The sequence below is a fragment of the Lissotriton vulgaris genome, chromosome 2_1 (genome assembly GCF_964263255.1).
Source record: "Lissotriton vulgaris chromosome 2_1, aLisVul1.2, whole genome shotgun sequence".
Lineage (NCBI taxonomy): Eukaryota > Metazoa > Chordata > Amphibia > Caudata > Salamandridae > Lissotriton > Lissotriton vulgaris.
Genome location: NC_141687.1, coordinates 346,506,944 through 346,528,229, shown reverse-complemented (window position 1 = coordinate 346,528,229; position 21,286 = coordinate 346,506,944). Strand labels below are relative to the sequence as shown.

The 21,286-nt window shown below is 47.6% G+C and overlaps 1 protein-coding gene and 1 long non-coding RNA gene across 9 annotated transcripts in view; one reads left to right on the top strand and one right to left on the bottom strand.

Annotated features, from left to right (window-relative positions):
* LOC147730321 (uncharacterized) overlaps positions 1–21,286 on the top strand; it is a 280,470-nt gene that overhangs the window by 104,521 nt on the left and 154,663 nt on the right. Inside the window, exon 3 of the long non-coding RNA XR_015308375.1 lies at positions 20,104–20,212. This is a non-coding gene — a long non-coding RNA (uncharacterized LOC147730321). The remainder of the gene's footprint in view (positions 1–20,103; positions 20,213–21,286) is intronic.
* Positions 1–21,286, bottom strand: part of MYO18A (myosin XVIIIA) — a 778,205-nt gene that overhangs the window by 659,183 nt on the left and 97,736 nt on the right. The gene's annotated exons all lie outside the window — the stretch shown is intronic.

The following is a 21,286-nucleotide window of genomic DNA, read 5'->3' as shown; positions in this document are numbered from 1 at the left end:
ATGGTTGTATGTCACAATATTAAACGACTAAATATTATTCAGCCAAAATATAATGAGAAAAAAATTGAGTACCTCACAATTGTGAAGGTAAGTATATATAAGTAAGCATAGATTTACATCTCTGCTATTTTTAACTCATCTACATACCTTGAATGAATTGAAATATATATATATACCTTTGGAGTGCCGGTTCAATCTTTTGAAACTAAAGGGATTACTGTTTGGAACTTATATATATATATATATATATACACACCTGCTTTTGCTTTAAAGTAAGTAGCTGTCAGGAAAAGTTAAAAGACTAAGAAAAGAATAGACGTATACTTGCCTCCATAGACTTATCTTTACTATAGTAAGGTAGTCGATATTCAGAACACAATACTCTGGTAGGGTGATATTTAAACCTCAATATAGTGGGGAATGCCTCTGTGCAATTAACGTCAGCGTTGATAGACACCTAGTGTACCTGGAGTCCGTAGTGTTGGAGACTGTATTGAGCTCTCTGGGTGACAAAGACACCACTCATGGAGACTGAATGTATTTGGGTTGTTACATTCCTCTTTCCCAGCATGCCCTTCAGTAGAATCCCCGCTTCTCCCCACTGTTGTTTATCTCGAAGGCTAGTGGGCAGCCAATAGCATCCTTTAACTAAGGGTGGAGTATGGATTGCTTTCACAGGTGTAGGGACCACTGGCCAGAAATGTAAAGATTGTACACCCTTGCTTGAAGGCTTTCGTCTCTAAAGAGTGCCAATCTGTTCAAATTAGCCTTCATTGCAGTACAGTATTTCAGCTCAAATAAAGGCATAGAGGAACAAATCTCAAGTTTCTCCTTGGCAGCGAAGTCTAAATACGCACCATGGCTTCTGCTGGTCGACTGGCCTGATAAAATCACCCTTGATGTTTAACAAGATTTCTTGAGCCCACGTTGGGTCAGTATGTACGTTAAACATTTTCCAGAGCAGATCATATCATTTTTTCATGTGACTCTGGGGGGTTCAAACTATGAGTTTCATGTGTTGATTGTTCAGAATCGAAACAGCAAAAACGAAGGCAAAATTGGCTGGAATAGAAGGTCCATTTCAGTTCTGTTTTGTTTTTTAAGAGCCACAGGAGCATTCGTCAGGCTTGTATCACCTAAAAGGGATGACCTCTGGCCATTAACACTTCAAACATAGGAGTCACTCACAGACGGCAAGAAACTGGGAGATGGAAATGCTCTTGCGTGCTAAGATGGGAGCAGAACCAGGGTCTGTGAGAGGACAAGTTTGCCTTTGCATAGTTTAGGGTAGAAGAATTACGCATAGGCTCTCCTAAGTATTACTACCATAAACCAGACTCCTCATCATTGTCATACATTGCAGAGCCGTCTTCAAGAACCGGCAGCTGTTAACGTTACCGCCATATAGTGGTTAACCTCATCGTTGACCAACACACCGCAAGCAATGTGATCTACCTTTATTTCAGCCTCCTATAATAATACTTTTAATTTGATGTTGCTATTTATTAAAATGCCGCTTTTACAAAAAAAAAAAGTTTGCTTGCAGGATAGTGCAGCGCTCAGCATCATCATCAATTATATGTTATCTTGATCGATGCCCTCAGGAGGATATTCTTAGAGTACATAATTTCTTCTAATGCACAACATGTATGTATGTGATCCACACACACATATACTGTTAACACGGACAGACAGCATAAATCATACTCCACACCTAAACCCTGACAATATCATCATAGTAATCCTCATCTCGGAGACCTCATCAGTGCTAGTTCGACTGCCCGAACACTGCATGCAAGTAGGAGCATCCGCTGTCACACGCACTGTCAACACTGGGACATACCGCAATTTGTTCTTTATCGCAGGGAAACCTTCGGACACTTGAGGACTTGGCCGGCACTACGAATGATGGAACTGCCATCATACAGAGGTGTTCAAGATGTGCCTGGCCTGGAAATCTTGGCTTTGAGTGACTTATTAGATCCAGGGTTCTGAAGCGCAAGGAGATGAACACCATCCCCAGCGTCTGGGCCACAGAGACATTCCCTCTCTTTACTCCCTCCCCTTCAACTATTTAATCTAAATTTCCCCAAGTCCAAAAATGTTTAGAATTTGGGGATCTCTTTTGACTGACTGCCCCCTCACTCCGCCGATCAGTTGAGTAGTGAGAATTCGTTTCTCTCCTCTTAGAAAGTTAGACTAAAAGCTATACCACCGTTATCTCATTACCACATGGGAGCTCTTACTTCCCATCTTGTTTACTGAAACACATTTTATGGGTGCATCAAAAGTCTGAAGACTACAAAGATTTCAAAATGTAGGCGGAATTCTAGATAAACAAAGAACGCTGCCCTATCTCGAAGGCCAGAAGATGCCTGAACTTCGGTCTTGTGCATGACGGGCTCCTGGTTCAGAGAGCAGGTTTCATGTAGACATGCATACATGGTCTAGCACCAGCCTATTTATGCAACAAGGTCAAGACTGCAGACCACGGTAAACCAGCTCAGCAAAGACAAAAAAGTAGCATTATTATTGGGGCCACCTTTCAAACCCACTTCTAAAGGAAGGACTCATTCTCTGTATTAGGACCAACTAACTGCCTGGACTTCTCTTCCACAAGAGTTCCGTCAACGCTCCTCGCTAGCCACGGTTCTGTCCTCCGCAAGCTCCAAGGGTTCCGTCAACGCTCCTCGCTAGCCACAGTTCTGTTCTCCGCAAGCACCAAGGAGCACTGCAGGGTAGTGAATGCTGTAGAAAGGAAGTAAGTCAGCTGGTGAAATTTAAGGGTACACTATCTGGATACCGCGTCTGTTCAGGTTTGGGTACAGAGTTGACTTCATAGTCTCCACAGACGTCTGTGAGGCGGCTCGAACTTCTCGAGGGAGGAAAGAGAAGCAACTGTGGGGAAGGAGGGATTTCTTGGCTAAGTCCAGGTTCCCAGAGTGATGTCACAGTCTGGACACAGAGGTCCGAAGAAGAGGGTAGAGGGCCTACACTGTGACATCAGCCAAGAAAAGGTATGATTTTTCTTAGCGAGCCCCCAACACGCAAGTTTAAGACAAATAGATAGGTCAGCAAAAACAAGAAACGTATTAGATACTACAAAGTACAAATAAGAACGAGTTAAATACAGCATTAAAAATAACTGAAATTAATTCAGCTATGTAATGCACCCATTATAAAACGAAAGCTAATCTCAGTTTTTTTTTATCTAAACATGTTTCATATTAAATACATACATTACTCTAGCACAATGAGAACACTATTAGCTCCTGCATCCTCCCAGGATAAATTCATAAATGCATAAGGAGGAAAATTAAAAAAGGCCTCAGCAACAAAGAAAACAAAATTTAAATTAGGAGAATGTTTTTATTCAGATACTTAAGCCAAAATAAGCAGGCCCATTTCCTGACTGTGTCCTTTAACCTTCATTTTAATAACACAACATAAGCGTGGCCAAACACAACAAGTGTGATTTATGTGCTGAATGGTAACTGGACACTCGCAGTTTCCCCCTCTCTCACGCTTCTAAAATCTTGACCAATAATCCGGATTTTGGCACCAGGACGAATATTTTAATAAAAGATGTAGAGAAGGGTTATCTAAATCCTGTATTCTGAACCTGTGCCTAAACGTTTGCATGCAAAGATCTGCTAGACGTTGCAGCAGTGAGCTGCCCTATAGCGACATCTAGAGAGTTTGTGATAAGCAGGGCCTAGTTCAGGGTCTTTTCAACATGACGTGGACTCTTACCCAGCCCTACCATCCTTCCTGTGGCTCCATCCTGTCCAGAATTTCCAATGGACGAGCACAAACGACTGATACTACAAGGCAGCGCACTCAGTAAGCGTACTGCAGTGTGTATGTATATAGGGTACGAGCCCATGATAGGGTTTCCAGATCTTGAGAACCAAAAACCAAGACATTTTGAAAAAATAGAAGGACTACAATTTTACATCGACGGTCCTGCGCAGAATGACAACTCTTATCGACATAGAAACACAGAAGAAGCACTAAGAAAATAAATACAATGTAATTTCTAAATACAGCATCATACCTGTTAATTAAATGGATTCCTTTTAACAGTTGCTAACGAGCACAACTTTAGAACACATAAGTGCTTATCAATGGTTTCAGTCGACCCCCTCTAAACACCGAGATGAGCCAAAATGGCAGAAATCTACAGGGACAGCTGGTGAAAACCCGGGACTGTCCGGGCAAATCCAGGACGCCTGGTCACCTCAGCCCATGACCTGAACTAAGTGCTGCGGCATACAGGTGGGCTCTTACGTCATCACTGCCATGTCCCTGACTGGCCCAAAGCTTCTTTCGGCCCATCATTCTGAGAGCGCAGTCTTGGCTGCAAGCCACCTCGGCGGAGGGTCAAGGTGGATGCAGGTCTCCTTTATTTTTATTACGTGCACCCCTTCTTTGTCACAGGGCAGTCTTATACCTGAACGTTGGTGTGTCTCAGTGAAACCCTGAAAACCCTGGTTCAATCTCTGGGTCTCTCTAGAATGGATTATTGCAATTCTCTTCTTGCTGGCCTCCCCAAATCCCACCTTTCCCTCTTAAATCCATTCTCCATTCAGTGGCTCGCTTTATATTTGGGGCCAAACGAAGTGACCACATCACACCCATTTTGTCCTCTCTTCAATGGCTTCCCATCGAGGCAAAAGCAATCTACAAGACTGCCTGTATCACCCACAAAGCCTTAGACACTACCTCCCCTCGATACCTGACGAATAAACTGAACATTTCTGGAGGCCCTAGACAGTATTGTAATGCAGAAAAGTTACTGCTTGAGTCCCCCGCCTTCAAGAGGGAAAGATCAATGGCTCAATCCTGCTCTGGCAATGCGGTGGGAATCTGGAACTCGCTTCCTCCATTACTCCGTTGCACCACCTCTACTCGGACCTTCAAAACTGACCTCAAATCTCTTCTCTTCCAAAGACACTTCCAGAACTAATACGCCCCTCTTCAAGTCCCTCATTGAAGTTCTTTCTTTATTGTAAATTTGTAATCTATGCCTGAACAATCATCATCCTAGTTTGTTTTTGCTTTGTGTGTTTTTGAGTGACTGCCACTATTGCTTTATTTGACCTCTTCTTGATTCTCGGTTGTTTCTGTAACATGTACATTTTGTAACATCTCTTCATGTAACATACTTGGTTCTATTGTGAAGCGCTCTGGCACCTTTGGGTAAAGTCTGCACTATATAAAAATGCATTAAATAAATAAATACATAAATAACGTGAGAACTGGCGAAGAAGGCCTGTCTGCCCCGATGCTGGGGAGGAATGTCTCAAAAAACAAGAACGCAGGGGGCTGTATGATGGTGCCGAAATAAGCCATCCGCGAAAGATAGTCGCATAGAACGCGGGGGGGGGGTGTAATGATGACTGCTCATAAATCCACATACATTTCCATAAAAACACATTCCGGATCGTAAAAGTTAACGTTATGAGCAGTACGCTCTGCTTGTCAATTTACTGCTCGTACAGTTCAAAAGTCAGAAAGAGCAACAAAAAAATACTTGCTAATCTTGACACGACGTGAAGCAGTCTAGGTTCGTAGTTTCCGATGACATAAATTCTATCCCAGCTTGTCGCCAATGTAATGATGACTGCTCCAAGATATATGTTGATAAAGATATTTAATGCAAGCAGGTACAATGGGAAGCTCTCCACACAACGATGTCCAACTGATAACTAAACCCCCACCATTCTGGAATCCTATGACATAACCCAATGATGTACAATGAACACATACCTGTAACTATGGACACCATGATGCACAGATGCCACAGGGTGGGGGCGTGTTCCTTCTGCACATTACTCAGTGTGTCTGCCCCCTGGTTTTAACCCGTCTCCTCAAGGAGACGTCATCATTCCTCGACCGTGGTAACTGAATCATGCTGGCCAGCAGTGGCCAGTCACACGTCTGGGTTAAAGGTGTCTGTCCGGGTCACATTGGAAGCAGCGCTACCTCTAGAGCAAGCCTTTGCGCTGTGCTTCAGCACACTGTCCTTGAAGATAAGATTCCCCAGATAAGGACGCTCATTGTAGTATCCTGGTTTGGATACCATGTGCCTTTCCCATTAACCTGTCTTGCTACTCAGCCTATCTGGGTGAATGGTGGAATGTTGAGTGTGTGAGGTAATATGGAATGTTAGGAGAGACTTGAATGATACTTAATTGATTACATGATTTAACCTTGAAATCCATCAATAAACCATCATCTATCAATACTACTCGGCTACAGATCATCTTATTACACTCATACTCACAACTTCGCTGTCTTAATTCTGGTGCACCAGGGCTGTGCGATATGGAGAGGGGGACGGGGGGTGGGGGATATTGGGAAGGTTCCCATGTTCTTCTCTCTGTGTGATCGCCACTGACCCCTTCTTTCTTCATCCCGGTTGCGTATGCTGACGTCAAAACCTAACATGGCTCACTCACACTCAAAAAGGACTGGGTCTGGTGAGAACCATTAATGAGAGGGTACCAAGCCGCTCCAAGGTACGGGCAGCAGGGGACACCACGTAAACCCTAAAGCTGGCAAAGGATGCCTTAGTGCGGAGAGGCGGGACCGAAAAAAGAGCGCCTCTTACCGGGAAAGGGGGGGAGCAAACCCTATAAACCGGCCTGGGGGGGGGTGGGGGGAGAGGGAGCACCAGGGAGGGGCAAGGATTTCATTTCCAGGAATCCTGCAGCTTTAAGCGGGCCATGAGGCAGGGGAAAGCAAGAAGCGCTACAGTCATGTTTCACTTGTTTCTGGTTGTCAGCTGGAGGGAAACAATTACTGCTCTGCACATGGTAGGCATCCAAAAAAGCCTTTCAACGGCTGTCAAAAAATCGACAAGGATAAATGCTGTTGGCTCACTGCCCGACAGCCTACAGACACGAGGCAACAACAGAAACCGCTCTATTCGCCAGCAGACTCAAGAGGCAGGTAAACAAGTGCAAAAAAATTCAGACGGCGCACAAGTGCACAACACAAGCATTGGCAAAGCCAATAGGTCTCGCCAACACTGGCTGTGGCACAGTGTTTTTTTCTAGCTTTTAGCAATGCTGCTGTACAACATGGCTAAAAGACATTGGCAAATCCAATAGCTTTCACACAGGTGAGATCTATTGGCTTTGGCAAACCTTGGTAAATAGGACTAACAGTCTGCCAAACGACTGCTTCCCAAAAACTAGAATGCACACCTTTAAAATGGCCTCTCTAGAATGGGAGCAATCTAAGAGGTAAAAACAGCGACGAGAGTCTGAGAAATGATCACAAAGCAGTGCCTACAGGACAGAGATGGATGCCTCAAGTAATCAATGTAAAACAAACAGTAAAACCAAGCACAAATAAAAACTAGTTTAAGAATCTCTAAAATCACCGAAAACCCAGTAGCTGCTCCGTAAGTCACGCCACATTCAGTTGACAAGAATGCATAAAGGGCAAAATTCAGTATAGAAGACGCATTCAACTTGTAATCAGATGCGCATGCGCATGCCAGCCGTTTCTAAATAGGACTGACGTCTGCCAAAGGATTGCGTCCCAACAACTAGCACGTGCTTTAACAATGCCCGCACTTTTGTAGGAGCATCTAAGCAATACATTATGGAATGAAAAATGGGCAAAGCAAACAGATTTGGATATTGTTTTTGGGGCAGAGCAGGGCAAGCAGGACAGGTAAGCAATTACAGGGAAAGGGAATGGGGGTAAGGGCAAGCAACAACGACGGGAAGAGGTGGGAAGACAGGACAGCAACACAAGGAATGGGTGAAGGAGAAGGAAGAAGCAAGATGGAAAGGGGTGAGTGGGAGGCGGAAGAAGCAACACAGAGAAGGGCAGCGCGGTCAGGGGAAGAAGCTGTGGCTTCGTTTCGGTCATCCCGGGTAAGCTTAGCAGCCCCGCTCTCATTAATTCCACGACCATTTTCCACCTTAACTGCCGCTCCCTAGCCAAACACTTTGCCGATGTCCATGATCTACTGGAAGCTGAGTCCCCCGACGTCCTGTTTCTCACAGAGACCTGGCTCTCGGAGCACATGGTCGCAGAGCAAGTACTCGCACTCACGGAAGGCTATAAGATACATACCCTCAACAGGGTAACGAGAGGCGGGCATTGAGGTCATTCTTAAAACCGGCTACCTTTGCACTTTTATAAAGCAACCCGTTGCCGGTTGCGAATGTGCCCACTTCAAAATCCCCCTTAATTCCAACTACACTATGACAGGCCTATTATTCTACCGTCCCCCGGGTCCTTCAAAAGTGTTTAGGGAAGTGCTTACCGAGACAGTCAGTGCCCTGGCGGTCAATGCTTCTAATTTCACAGTCACATGAGATCTTAACCTGCATCTGGACAATCACTCTGAACCAGAAGTGACTCATTTTCTCATTGATCTTGCAGCGTGTCAGCTCGATCTCAGGTCCAACGCACTCAGCTGGCCACCTATTGGACCCAGTATTTACAAATTTATCTTCCCTCACTGTCCGACCCCCTGTCCCGATGGGTTGATCGGATCATTTTCTAGTCCCCATGTCCATTCAGGGCGTCACGCCCGCACGTAATTAATGAAAACGTTTTCTCTCAAACGCCCCTGGCATAGGCTAAATTGGGGACAATTCTAAACCCACCGCTACACTACCTCCCCAGCATCCCCGTCAGATCCCAATGAGGCTAACTCGGTCTTCACTAACTGGATCAGTCAGCCCTTGGATAGCCTAATTCCACCTAAACTGTCCATGAACCGTCAATCCAAATCCAACCCATGGTACAACACCAAATTAGCTGCTTTGCGTTAAATCTGTAAAAAACTGGAGAGCACAGGGAGAAGGGATTATGATCCTACATCTAAGGATCACTACCGGTTGCCGTAAAGAGATAATACAGGGCCATCCAAGTTGAGCGTGCAGCATTTTATGCTGAGTAAATCAGCAAGTGTACTAACCCGGCGATGAGTATCTTCTTGATAGTGTCAGGCCTTAAAACTCAGAAAGACGCCGCAGGACCACTGAACAGCAGTGTGAAGAGCTTGCCGCCTACTTTGTTAGGAAGGTAGAAGACATTTATAAATGCTTCCCTGTGCTCCAACTCGGCCCCCCTGAGGCATCCTGCAATCACACCACTGTTACACTAGAGGCATTTTACCCTATTCCTCAGGATCTACTACTCACCCTTTGCTCTAAGATCAAGTCGGGCTATCCAGCAGATCCAATGAAGCCCGACCAATTTCAGAAAATTCTACCCACTATCCTACATCCTTTGGAACAGGTGATCAATGGGTCCCTCAGGTCAGCGGTCGTGTCTACAGCCTGGAAACAGGCCAGGATGATACAGCTGCTCAAAAAACCTTCCTTAGACCCAAAATAGCCAGAAAACTTCCAGTCAATTTCCCTGGTACTCTGGGCTGCAAAGATCACGGAGGCCTATGTTAACTCTCTCCTCTCGGACCACCTAAACTCCAACAAAAGGCTCGACCCTTCCCAAAATGGTTTTCAACCTGGCCACAAAACAGAGTCAGGGATCTTGGCCATGACTGAACATCTCTGGGAAGCTCTAGACGCTGGGCAGACGTCGGCACTGATCCTTCTGGATCTTAGTGCCGCGTTCGACACGGTGTTTCACGCCATTTTGCTAAGACGCCTGGAGGAGGCTGGAGTCATTGGCTCAGCCTTGAAATGGCTGGCATCTTTCTTTGCGGACAGGATGTTTCACGTGATAGCTCCAGCCTTTACCTCTAGCATCCTTCCCATACGTCAAGGGGTAGCACAGGGCTCTTCTCTGAGCCCTCTGCTTTTTAATCTTTATGTTTAACCTCTGGCCGGAGTAGCCAAGAGCAGAGGGCTGACCATGGTCTCCCATGCCGACAACAAACAGTTGGTGGTGGCTCGCTCAAGTGACTCCAAGCAGGACGTCATTAAATTTCAAGGTGATCTTGAGGCAGTCAACAAGTGGATGACCGCCAACTGTCTCCAACTGAATGCCAACAAGTCGGAGGTGTTGTTGGTGGGAAGCACCATGGTCTATGGAATGAGCTCTGGTGGCCCAAGAGCCTAGGCACTGCCCCCAAGCAAGCAGTGAGGAATCTAGGGGTCTGGATGGATGCCTCACTTAACTTTCAGACTCAAACTAAAAAGGTGGCGGGAACCTGCTTTGGATTGTTGCGAGGACTCAAAAACATCCTGGGCTTCTTTGATGCCCCTACCAGGCAGATTATCGTCCAGGCCCTGATCATGTCAAGACTTGACTACGCCAGCTGGGAGCGAACAAGTCAGAAATACAGAGGCTATAGAGAGTTCAGAACGCGGCTTCAAGATCTCTCCTCGGTCTGCGTAGAGCCTGCTCAGTGACAAGCTCCATTCACCGTCTCCACTGGTTGCCTGTGGCCAGGCGAATTGAGTTTAAGGCTCTCTGTATAGCCTTCAAAACCCTAAAATTGGTATCTCCGGAAATCCTGACCGACCTGCTGCTACCCTATGTCCCCGTCCACCACTTCACTCCATGGGACAACACCTGGTGGTGGTCCCCTGAGTCAGGAAAGTTTGGGCTGGAGGTCGTTCCTTCCTGAACAGAGCTGCCATCCTTTGGATTTTATTGCTGGCTCACATACGGGGGCTCAACAATTTCCTCGAATTCAGGAAAGCCTTAAAAAGGCGGGGGCAGAAGCAACAGAGAAGGGGTGGGCGGGCGGGTGGCAGAAGCAACAGAGAAGGGGTGGGCGGGGGCAGAAGCAACAGAGAAGGGGTGGGCGGGCGGGGGGCAGAAGCAACAGAGAAGGGGTGGGCGGGCGGGGGGCAGAAGCAACAGAGAAGGGGTGGGCGGGCGGGGGGCAGAAGCAACAGAGAAGGGGCGGGCGGGGGGCAGAAGCAACAGAGAAGGGGCGGGCGGGCGGGGGGCAGAAGCAACAGAGAAGGGGTGGGCGGGCGGGGGGCAGAAGCAACAGAGAAGGGGTGGGCGGGCGGGGGGAAAAAGCAACAGAGAAGGAGCGGGTGGGCGGGGGCAGAAGCAACAGAGAAGGGGTGGGCGGGCGAAAAGGGGTGGGCGGGCGGGGGCCAGAAGCAACAGAAAAGGGGTGGGCGGGCGGGGGGCAGAAGCAACAGAAAAGGGGTGGGCGGGCGGGGGCAGAAGCAACAGAAAAGGGGTGGGCGGGCGGGGGCAGAAGCAACAGAAAAGGGGTGGGCGGGCGGGGGCAGAAGCAACAGAAAAGGGGTGGGCGGGCGGGGGCAGAAGCAACAGAAAAGGGGTGGGCGGGCGGGGGCAGAAGCAACAGAAGAGGGGTGGGCGGGTGGGGGGCAGAAGCAACAGAAGAGGGGTGGGCGGGTGGGGGGCAGAAGCAACAGAAGAGGGGTGGGCGGGTGGGGGGCAGAAGCAACAGAAAAGGGGTGGGCGGGTGGGGGGCAGAAGCAACAGAAAAGGGGTGGGCGGGTGGGGGGCAGAAGCAACAGAAAAGGGGTGGGCGGGTGGGGGGCAGAAGCAACAGAAAAGGGGTGGGCGGGTGGGGGGCAGAAGCAACACACAGAAGGGGTGTGTGGGCGGGAGAAGAAGCAACACAGAGAAGGTACAGATGAGCGGGAGAGGAAGCAACACGGCAAAGGAGCAGGTGGGCATGGAAAAAAGCAACACAGAGAAGGGGTGGGTAAGAACCAACATGGAGAAGAGGAGGGTCGGAGAGGAAGAAGCAACAAGGAGAAGGGGCAGATACTGCAGTGTCTAGGTAGCTCTCCTCACTGGCTTGTAGTAAAGGCAGGTGAATGTGTGGCGCAAGCAGGTACCTCTGTGTCTAGGTGGCTCTCGTCACCGGCTGGTTGTAGAGGCAGGTGAATGAGTGGCTCATGCAGGCGCCACACAGTGACAGGCCCTACAACCAGCCTATGAAGAGCAGGGTCACAACACTACTGGGGTGATGCACGCACATAGCTGAATACGTAGCGAGCACACTCAAACCAAGAGAGCGGCACACAGAGAGCAGTCCTGCCAAGCATCACGCATCAGACGTGACTCTAACGCATTTCAGTGTGGTGATCCGCATCACCGCACTGAAATGCATAGTCCTGCATATGCATAGTGCTTCAGCAGCCTCACTGAAGTGGTACCTAAACTATATTACGGAGTGCCTTGGGCAGCTTGCAGCGCGCCGCCGGACGCGGGCGTGCCGTTACCTTGCAGGCTTGAGTCTTGCAGTTACGGCTGCTGGCTCACTGTCTGATGTGCAACAATGTTTAATTGTCAACATTTCCCGTGGCGCGGTTCTTACAGCCTGACATCACTGCGCGCTTGAATAAAATCAATCCTAATGTTTCCACATAATTCTGCAGACGCATGTGATTTTATCGCAAAAGCTAATTCCGATAAAATCAAACGTGGATTTACTACATATGCACACATTTTTCCGAAACACAATCACATGAAAAACATAATTCTTAACCAAAACAGGAACTTTATTAAAACAGATCATACAGTGGATCCGTGGAAGCCTGACCTGCACACCACCTACAGCAGAGGCAGGAGAAATCAACAGGCAGCAATTTTGGCATTGCTGATGCAAGGGAAATGCGGATAAGCAATTCATTGCTGTGCTCCGTTCTGGAATCTAGGGGGCTAGTTTCGTAAAATATTTGGTCCAAGACCTTACTATGGGAGCAGTGTGCCTGAGAAAGCATACATTTTCCCTCAGCTGTACAGCAGTTGTAAGGTGTTGGCTCAAAGGGTGGTGAAGCGGGAGCCACGCCTCCTGGGAAGCCTTGTGGTCTACACCAAACCAAAGTTTCTTATTGCTCAGATGGGTGTAATTTATGATATTTACGTGTTTCCCCCCTCTTCATTGCTTGATTTTGTTTGCGACATAGTGTCACTCATAGTCTTTGAATGTCACTCATAATTACAATGAAATTATGAAAATGTCACAGAGTTAAGACTGGAGCCAATTGCTACAAAATCATTTATCCTCCCGACCAGACTAAAGCTACAATAAAACGACTTAAGCATAACACTATTGAACGTTTCCCGGACTCCCTTTTTGTGGATCAATTTTACAATGGTCGTCTTGGGAGGCTCAAAAACGATTTCATCTTCTTCACTCGCGACATCCCCTCTTGGTCCAACAGTTTTTACAATTCCCTTAACGTCGTCTCCTCCTCCTCTATCCCTTATGGGAAACAACTAAAAATTTCCCCCTCTGGGTGCTTCAATGGCTACCTCACTATCTCACTCTATAACAACGGTACTGTCATGATCCAAGGCAAAGACTCTTGCCTCTCGCTCTTTGACCACCTCTTCCCCACCTTACTCCCCGTCTCTGCAACCGGGTTTCCCCTTGACTCTCCTTCCAGCTCCAACCATTACTCCCTTTCTCCTCCGCCGACCCCACCCCACTCCAATTGGCTGCACTCTCGAGAAGCGCAGGTCGGCCCTTTTCCCTTCCCCCCCCAACTTACCTCATCGCCTATTCCTCCCCCCCCACAGTATGTCCCCTCCCGCATTACTTCAGCCTTACCACTAGCTAACACGCTCCTCGTCCCATCTGCACTATCACGATACTCCAATCTATTCTCCTCCCCCATACTTCTTCCCATCACCCACTCTTCCCCAATTAACTGTCTCTATGCTCCCCTTAGCCCTCCTTCCGTCCCTCCTCTCCACCCCTTCATTCCCTCGTCATTCACCCCGTGTTTGCCACATTCCCACTGCATCTCGCTCCTCCCTCCTACTCCTCCAGTACTGCCGCACTACCCCCTTTCCCCTCCTAGGAACACCTTCCTTCTCCCTCCCTCGGGCCCAGCAGAACCACTTCCCCTCCTCAACTTCCCTTTCTCTCAACCCCCCTCACTCTGCCAGATGACCGTTCCCTCGCTGCTACCTCTCCTAACTGACAGGACCTCCGCAACCAATGCACCTCTTTTCCGCCCAAACCTCCTACACTCCCATGACGCCACACAGGCCTCCCACCTCCTACTTCCCTGCCGACGTGTTCCGCACATTTCTCCCTCTAAATTTGTCCCTAATTCCTCTCCCTCTTGCAACACCAACAATGACAACTCTCCCTTAACCCCCAATTCATTTACTCCCGCTCCCAACCTCCACCTTTCCCCACCTGTGAACCCCACCCCCCAACACACCCCCTGTCCTCCCACCTCTCCCTGCCGTCCACCACCAATTCCACCCCCCCTTATTTCAATCGAGCCACCTAACCTTCCGTGCTCTGCCTCTTTCTCACTGGAAAATACGCTAGGCTCTCTGATCACCTCCATCTCTCAGCTGACAGCTGCCATTTCACTTTTATGCTCTAAGATCCCCACCCCTCCATGCACCTCTACCCCCTCGCAACTTCCCCAGAGATGCACCTCGCCCCCTCACCCCAATACAGCCAAGCTCAACCCTTCGTCTGCAAGCGTCGTTAACTCACACAAGCCCTTGAACGCCACCCTTCTTCAACAGGCATACCCTAGCAACCCCACTGTCTACACTATTCCGACAATCACCTCTGTCAGAACAAAGCGTCCACCTAAACCCTCCCGAGCACCTCCGCAAATGTACAATATCCCGATCACCCTTCAGAGCCCAAGTGCCCCCGTCACCAAAACAGTCTTGACAGAGCTGCGCTGTATGCTTCACAACTGCAGATCTGCAGTAAAACACAAACTTGAAATCTCCGACACCATCACCCTTCACAAACTTGACATGCTCTTCCTCACAGAGACCTGGTTCAAAGATACCTCTCACTCTATATTTGATCTCCTATTACCCACAGGTTATTCCATATTTAGGAATGACAGAACTGAAAACACGGGGGGAGGTGTTGCAGTCATCTTCAGAAACGCCCTCCAACTTAAGGCGTCTCCTAGCAGCTCCTCTCACACCTTTGAATGCCTTTCTCTTGAGCTTCAATTGCAACACCGTTCACCGCTCAGATTCCATATCATTTACCGCCCGCCTTGTAGCAGTAGCTCTTCGTTTATAGAAGATCTCAAAGACTTCATCAGCGACCAATACTCTCAAAGTGACAATCAGACCATCGTGGGTGACTTCAATCTCCACTGGGGCGCACCACAAGACTCCTCTGCGAATTCACTGGCCACCTTCCTCTCGGCAAATGATCTTATCCAACACTGCACTGAACCAACCCACTCTAAGGGCGCAATCCTGGACCTTGTTATTTCTAAAGCAGGCATGCTCTCTACTACTACCCCTATTCATGTAGATTGGTCTGACCACCACCTCATCCCATTCTCTCTTCAACTTTCACACTCTATAACTCTTGGCCAACCCAAGAGGGCCATCTCCTGGTTCCGTGATGCCAAAAACATTGATGTCGGTCCCCTCTGTGAATCAGCTTTGCTTTCACTTCCAAGGCTAGACCCGAACATAGCTGTTGACGATCTCACCTCCCAATGCCTCACAGTTCTTGAAGCTGAAATTAATAACGTCGCTCCACTCAAAAGCAAAAGGATAAGGCCCACTCCCTCAGCACCTTGGTTCAACAAATCCCTTTATGAGGAAAGGAAGCAGCTAAGATTCCTGGAGAAGCAATGGAGGCAATTGCCTTCCACTGACAATTTAGCCTTGCTTCGGACAGCAAGATCCAAATACCACAAGCACATCTTCCTTGAGAAAGCGACGCACTTCAAAACCCTCCTTGATTCCGCCAAAAATAGACCCAAAAAACTATTCGATCTCATCAAGACTCCGAGCTGCTCTCCCCCAACCTCCAAGGTGGAGGATTCTACAAAGAGAGCAGCGGATTTCGCTACTTTCTTCGATGGAAAGGTGAAATCACTTGTGGATCAGGTTGCTCATCCTACACCTCCAGAGGAGCGCAAATCCTTAGCCATTTGGCAGAGCTTTGATCCCATATCTGAAGATGCCCTTCTCAAATGCATACGGGAAACAAAGCCCTCCAACCATTCGCTTGACCCTATCCCCAGTGCCATTGCCTTTGACTTCTATACCCATTCCCTCTCCTATTGGACCACTCTGATCAACCTCTCCCTCTGGCAAGGCTCCCTTCCTGTCCCCTTCAAAACTGGGCAGGTCACCCCTCTGCTGAAAAAGCCCACTGCTGATGCGAATGACCTCAATAACTACCGCCCCATCACTAACCTTCCCTTTCTTGCAAAGATAACGGAAAGATGTGTAGCCAAACAACTCTCTCGTCATATCAAGGACAATGATCTTCTTGACAATTGTCAGTCCGGCTTCATCCAAAACTGCAGCACTGAAACAGCCCTACTGCAAGTGGTTGATGATGCGCTGAGGATACTCGACTCAGGGGGGTCCTGTCTGCTAATTCTCCTTGACCTCTCCGCAGCCTTCGACACTGTTAATCACAACACCCTCCTCAATATTCTTCAACAGAGAATGGGCATGGAGGGCACTGTGCTTAAATGGTTTGCATCCTTCCTCTCTGACAGATCTCAAATGATCAAAATAGCGAACAGTCTTTCGTCTCCTGTGGCGGTGGGTCAAGGTGTTCCCCAAGGCTCTATACTTGCACCCACACTGTTCAATCTCTACTTAGAACCACTGGGAAACCTCCTAAGCAAATCCGGGATTCACTATCATCTCTATGCAGATGACACTCAACTCTACCTCAAGGTTGCCTCCACTCATGATCTCTCCATCCTAAAATCTACTCTTGACTCCATTCAAAACTGGATGTCATCTCATCAATTAATTCTGAATCCCTCCAAAACTGAATTCCTCCTCTTCTCCTCCTCACTCTCTCCTCCCCCGGTTCAATCATGGATGGATCAGATGAATCTACTAAACAACAAACCCATCATTGTCGACAGAGCAAAATCTCTTGGTGTCATTCTAGACAAAAAACTCAATCTAACTCCCCACATCAATTCTATTGCAAAATCTGCTCGCTACCAACTGCGCCTTCTTTGGGGAATCCGTCGCTTCTTCCCGGAGCAGGACCTTATAACCCTGGTGCAATCGCTGGTCCTCTCCAGACTAGACTACTGCAATTCTCTTCTTACTGGCCTCCCCAAATCTCACCTGTCCCCACTTAAGTCTGTCTTCCATTCAGCAGCTCGTTTCATCTATGGGGCCAAAAGAAGCGATCACATCACACCGTTGTTATCCACCCTCCGCTGGCTTCCCTTCGAGGCTAGAGCTATCTACAAGACCGCTTGTATCACCCACAAAGCCTTGCACTCCTCCTCTCCCCGCTACCTGGTGAATAAACTGAAACTCTCTGGAGGCTCTAGACCTTCACGCAATGCCGAGAATCTACTGCTTGAACCTCCCACTTTCAAGAAGGAAAGAACAATGGCCCAATCCTTTTCAGGCAACGCAGTGAGAATCTGGAACTCGTTTCCGCCTGAGCTCCGGACCACCGCCTCCTCCCAGGCCTTCAAAAGGGACCTCAAAGTTCTCCTCCTCCAGAGACACCTCCAAAAGTAATTCACGTCCTCTTGCTATTCGGAGGAAGACTTCCCACTACTGATATTTTCTACTTTCCATGACCATGGGAGTGCCTTCCCAGTGTTTTCCTGTGGTGGGAGTGTCTGCCTTTTTGCAGTATTCTCCATGTACTTGTGTTCGGTGCCCTTTTTGTAACATGCACACAACACTTTGCCCTTGTAACACACGGTTGCTACCTCTCACATGTTTTTACCTTTGATACTTGCACAAGTGCCACCTTGCCTACGTAACGCCTGTTCTTGTGCCTAGCACTTATTGCAGTATTATACCTCAAATTATACTCTGTTTTCTCTTATAACTGCCCACTTGTCACTTTTCCTCTTGTGCACTTTTGACTACCTCATGTATTTTTGGTTGTTCACAATTTTTACTACCTCAAGTATTTTGTTTGCTCACAATTGTCACTATTACCTTTACTACCTCATGTATTTTTGGTTGCTCACAATTTTTACTACCTCATGTTTTTTGTTTGCTCACAATTGTCACTATTACCTTATGTAAGTAACGTATGTTTTAGTAATCTGCTCTTCTGTAATGTTTCTCATTATGTTTCATTTCTGTTCCTAATGTGAAGCGCTCTGACGCCTTCGGGTAAAGTCCGCGCTATATAAAAATGCATAAATAAATAAATAAATAAATAAATAAATAAAACATAAGCTATTTGAAACCAGGGCAGCTATGAGAGAGAGAGGGAAAGACAACGAGCGCGCGAGGGAGAATCGGGGAGAGATAACAAAATAGAGAAAGATAGGCAGAAATCAGACGAAACAGAGACACTGGACGGGTACAAAAAGCAAAAACACGTCGGGAGAAGGAAAGAATACAACATTCCGAAGGATAAACGAGCCGACTGTGGAATGTGTCGGTGGCAGAAGCAGGCCCATGCAGAACGAGGCATGGGGGCTGTGGGAGGAAGGCAAGAAGGCCCAGCGAGATGGGGGTCCCGCTGCCGCCGGCAGGGCCCTGTGATGCAGGCAGATAACAGCAGGAATGCGCGGCTCATGCCGCAGGAATCTGCCGTTCAGCACCGCTGCGCCCCTGATGGAGTGAAGGGCACCGCTCTTCCCAGAAACTCGGATAGTTGTCGGCCGCAGTACTCTTTGTTTAATACATTTCAGAAGGGCCACTTTCTACAGTTCCCTGAGCGCTTCCGTACAGGAAACACAAGCGGGGCATTCAACTCGCACGAGGGCAGCGCCGCGGTCACACGCCTTGGTATCCGCAAACCGACAGGCCCGCGTCCGCTCCTTCTCAACGCGCAAGGTTTTCACATATTTTTAGCTTTCCGATCTTTTCTCCACATTACTACAGAACACGTAATGTAAACAAGCCGCTGTTCCGAGTTCCAGATATCGGCCGTCAAGATTCGAGGCTGCCACTAAAATCCCTGAAACACCCAAGTTGACTTTGTTGACCACTGGATCCGGGACGCACAGCGGACAAGGCGCTGGACTCTGAGCGGTCTGAGGTGTTAATAGAGGGACTGGTCTGTGACTCGCTCCCGGCACACAGACCCACAGAAGAGCCAGTCTGGCCAGGCAGCGAATAGAAACAAATATGGAGGAGCAAAGGGAGTGATGTCCCATTTAGTAGTGTTAATGCAGGCAGTGAACCCAGTCAAGTTATAAACTCCAGGGAGGGCTCACTGCACGTTTATTGGCCATCAATGGCGGCCAGTACTCTACTTTTCCATGTTTAAGAAGCCACCGGACACCACGTGATGATCTGTGGGCGTCCTTTGATGGTCTCCCTCTGCTGGTGGCTGTGTTTACATGTGGTGCCTGATGACATAGACAGGCAGACAAAGTGGCAAGATCTTCAGGAGAGCTCTTCGGGTTTTGTCCCAGCCTTGGGAATAGGCCAGGACACAGCTCCAAGTTCCAGGAAGCCCCAGCACGAGCAACAGTTTAGAAGTGCTGGGATACAGGACTCATTGTGCATTCAGTTTAGAAAGGAGCTGGACAGGGGTACAACTTTATTCAGGGCAGGATTAGGATCTAAAGTTCTTGCAGCTGATCTGGAGGAACTGGTTTTGGCTGGGGGAAGATGTGGATTACATTTACGAAGCCAGACACCTGTTCTGCTGTGGGTTCAGAAAGTGAGGAGGGTTTGCCAGTCAGTGAGGGAATACAAGCATACCACACTCACGTGCACTGCATGCACCCAGATAAAAGGAAGAGTCTTTCTTCTAGGAATTATAAGGAGCCGAGTAAAAACCCTGCATTAACTGCCACTGACCGGGTAGTCACCCTATAGCCAGGAGAAGGAGAGTATTATTCACTGGAGTAATAAAATGGAAGATAACTTTCTGTTCTCCTCTGCCAGACTGACCATTAAAGTTAGGTATCCAGTGGGTCCCTAGGATCTGAGACTGAAGAGTAAAACCAACAGTTGATTTCAATTCAATCAATTTTATTTTAGATCTCATCAGAAATCAATAATATATACAATTATAAATGATTGATTAAAAGAATACATAAAAGACGTGACAGTCTCAATATGAGCACATGTTATTACATAGGTAAAAACGATTTACAAAAAGTACAGATTGTAGCTCACTAATTCATCAGGAGGCGTCTTCGCTAACGTAATCAAATTATTGTCTTTAAATACATTATATTTGAAACAAAAAGGTTTTATAAAACGATTCCTAACTTCTGTCACTCTTTCCAGGGGCAGGCGAGAAGAACAAGCGTAATATCTCGAATCCCACCTTTACAGAGTTCACATGTTCCAGTCTCATCTCATTTGTCAAACCAATGCTTTTAAACATTACTTAAAGGTAAAATGCCCACTCTTAACATGATTATAAATCGCCTAGTTCTATTCCAATGTAAACTTCAGGCATTCTTGATTCTGCTTGAAAGATGGGCTGTCAGAATAGAGTTTGTAAGTTTCTAACTGAGAGCATTGTGTAATGTCCCATGTAGCTTAGTCTGAACATAGCATTTTTCAGAAACAATTTTAGTTTTGCTGGTGTCAAACAAACAATGGAAAATTCAGGGCTGGGGGAAAAATAGCAACAAAAAAAGATCACAGGGCAGCTTCAATAGACAGCGACAGACATTAATCATAACAATATTAGATTTCACAAAGGTGCAGGGGGAGGTCAATAATGTTATGTGTTATGTTATAAGTTTTGTAGAGTGCATATCTGCCCCAGCGAAGGGGCGTCCTAGCGCTGACAACTGCAACTGTTAAAAAAAGGCACTGTGAGAGAGACACCGGGGCCTATGAAGTCGGAAAGAGAAGAGTTTTAATGGTTCTACGAAACAGAGCATGATTATTGATGCTTCTGATGTGGACAGGAAGAGCGTTCCAGAGTTTTGAAGCGAGGACGCAGAAAGAGCGCCCTTCCGCTCGCACTTTCCTCACCTGGGGGGACAACAAGCAGGTGTTGGCCCATACATCGTAATTGACGGGTGGGTATTTAGTGTGTGAGAAGATTTGCCAGAATGTCCGGGAAGTGGAGATTCAGGATTCTGTGGGCGATACAAAGAGACTTATACTCAATGTGTTTCGCCACTGGCAGCCAATGTAGTCTGCAGATGGCTTTAGTTGTGGGACAGGCTCAGAAGGCCAAGAAGTGTCCTGGCAGCAGCATTTTGTGCCCTTTGCAAGCAGAGGATCTTGGCTTTATTTGCCCCTAGATAGAGTAAGCTGGCATAATCCAGCCTCGATAGAATGGTGGTCTGAATGATAACTTGACGGACTGTGGGGTCAAAGAAACCGAACAATGGTTTGAGTCCGCGCAAGAGTCCAAAAAGGTCCCAGCTACCATTTTAGTTTGGATCTTAAAGTTAAGGGCGGAATCGACCCATACCCAAGTTTCTGACCGCTTGTTTAGGGGAGGGCC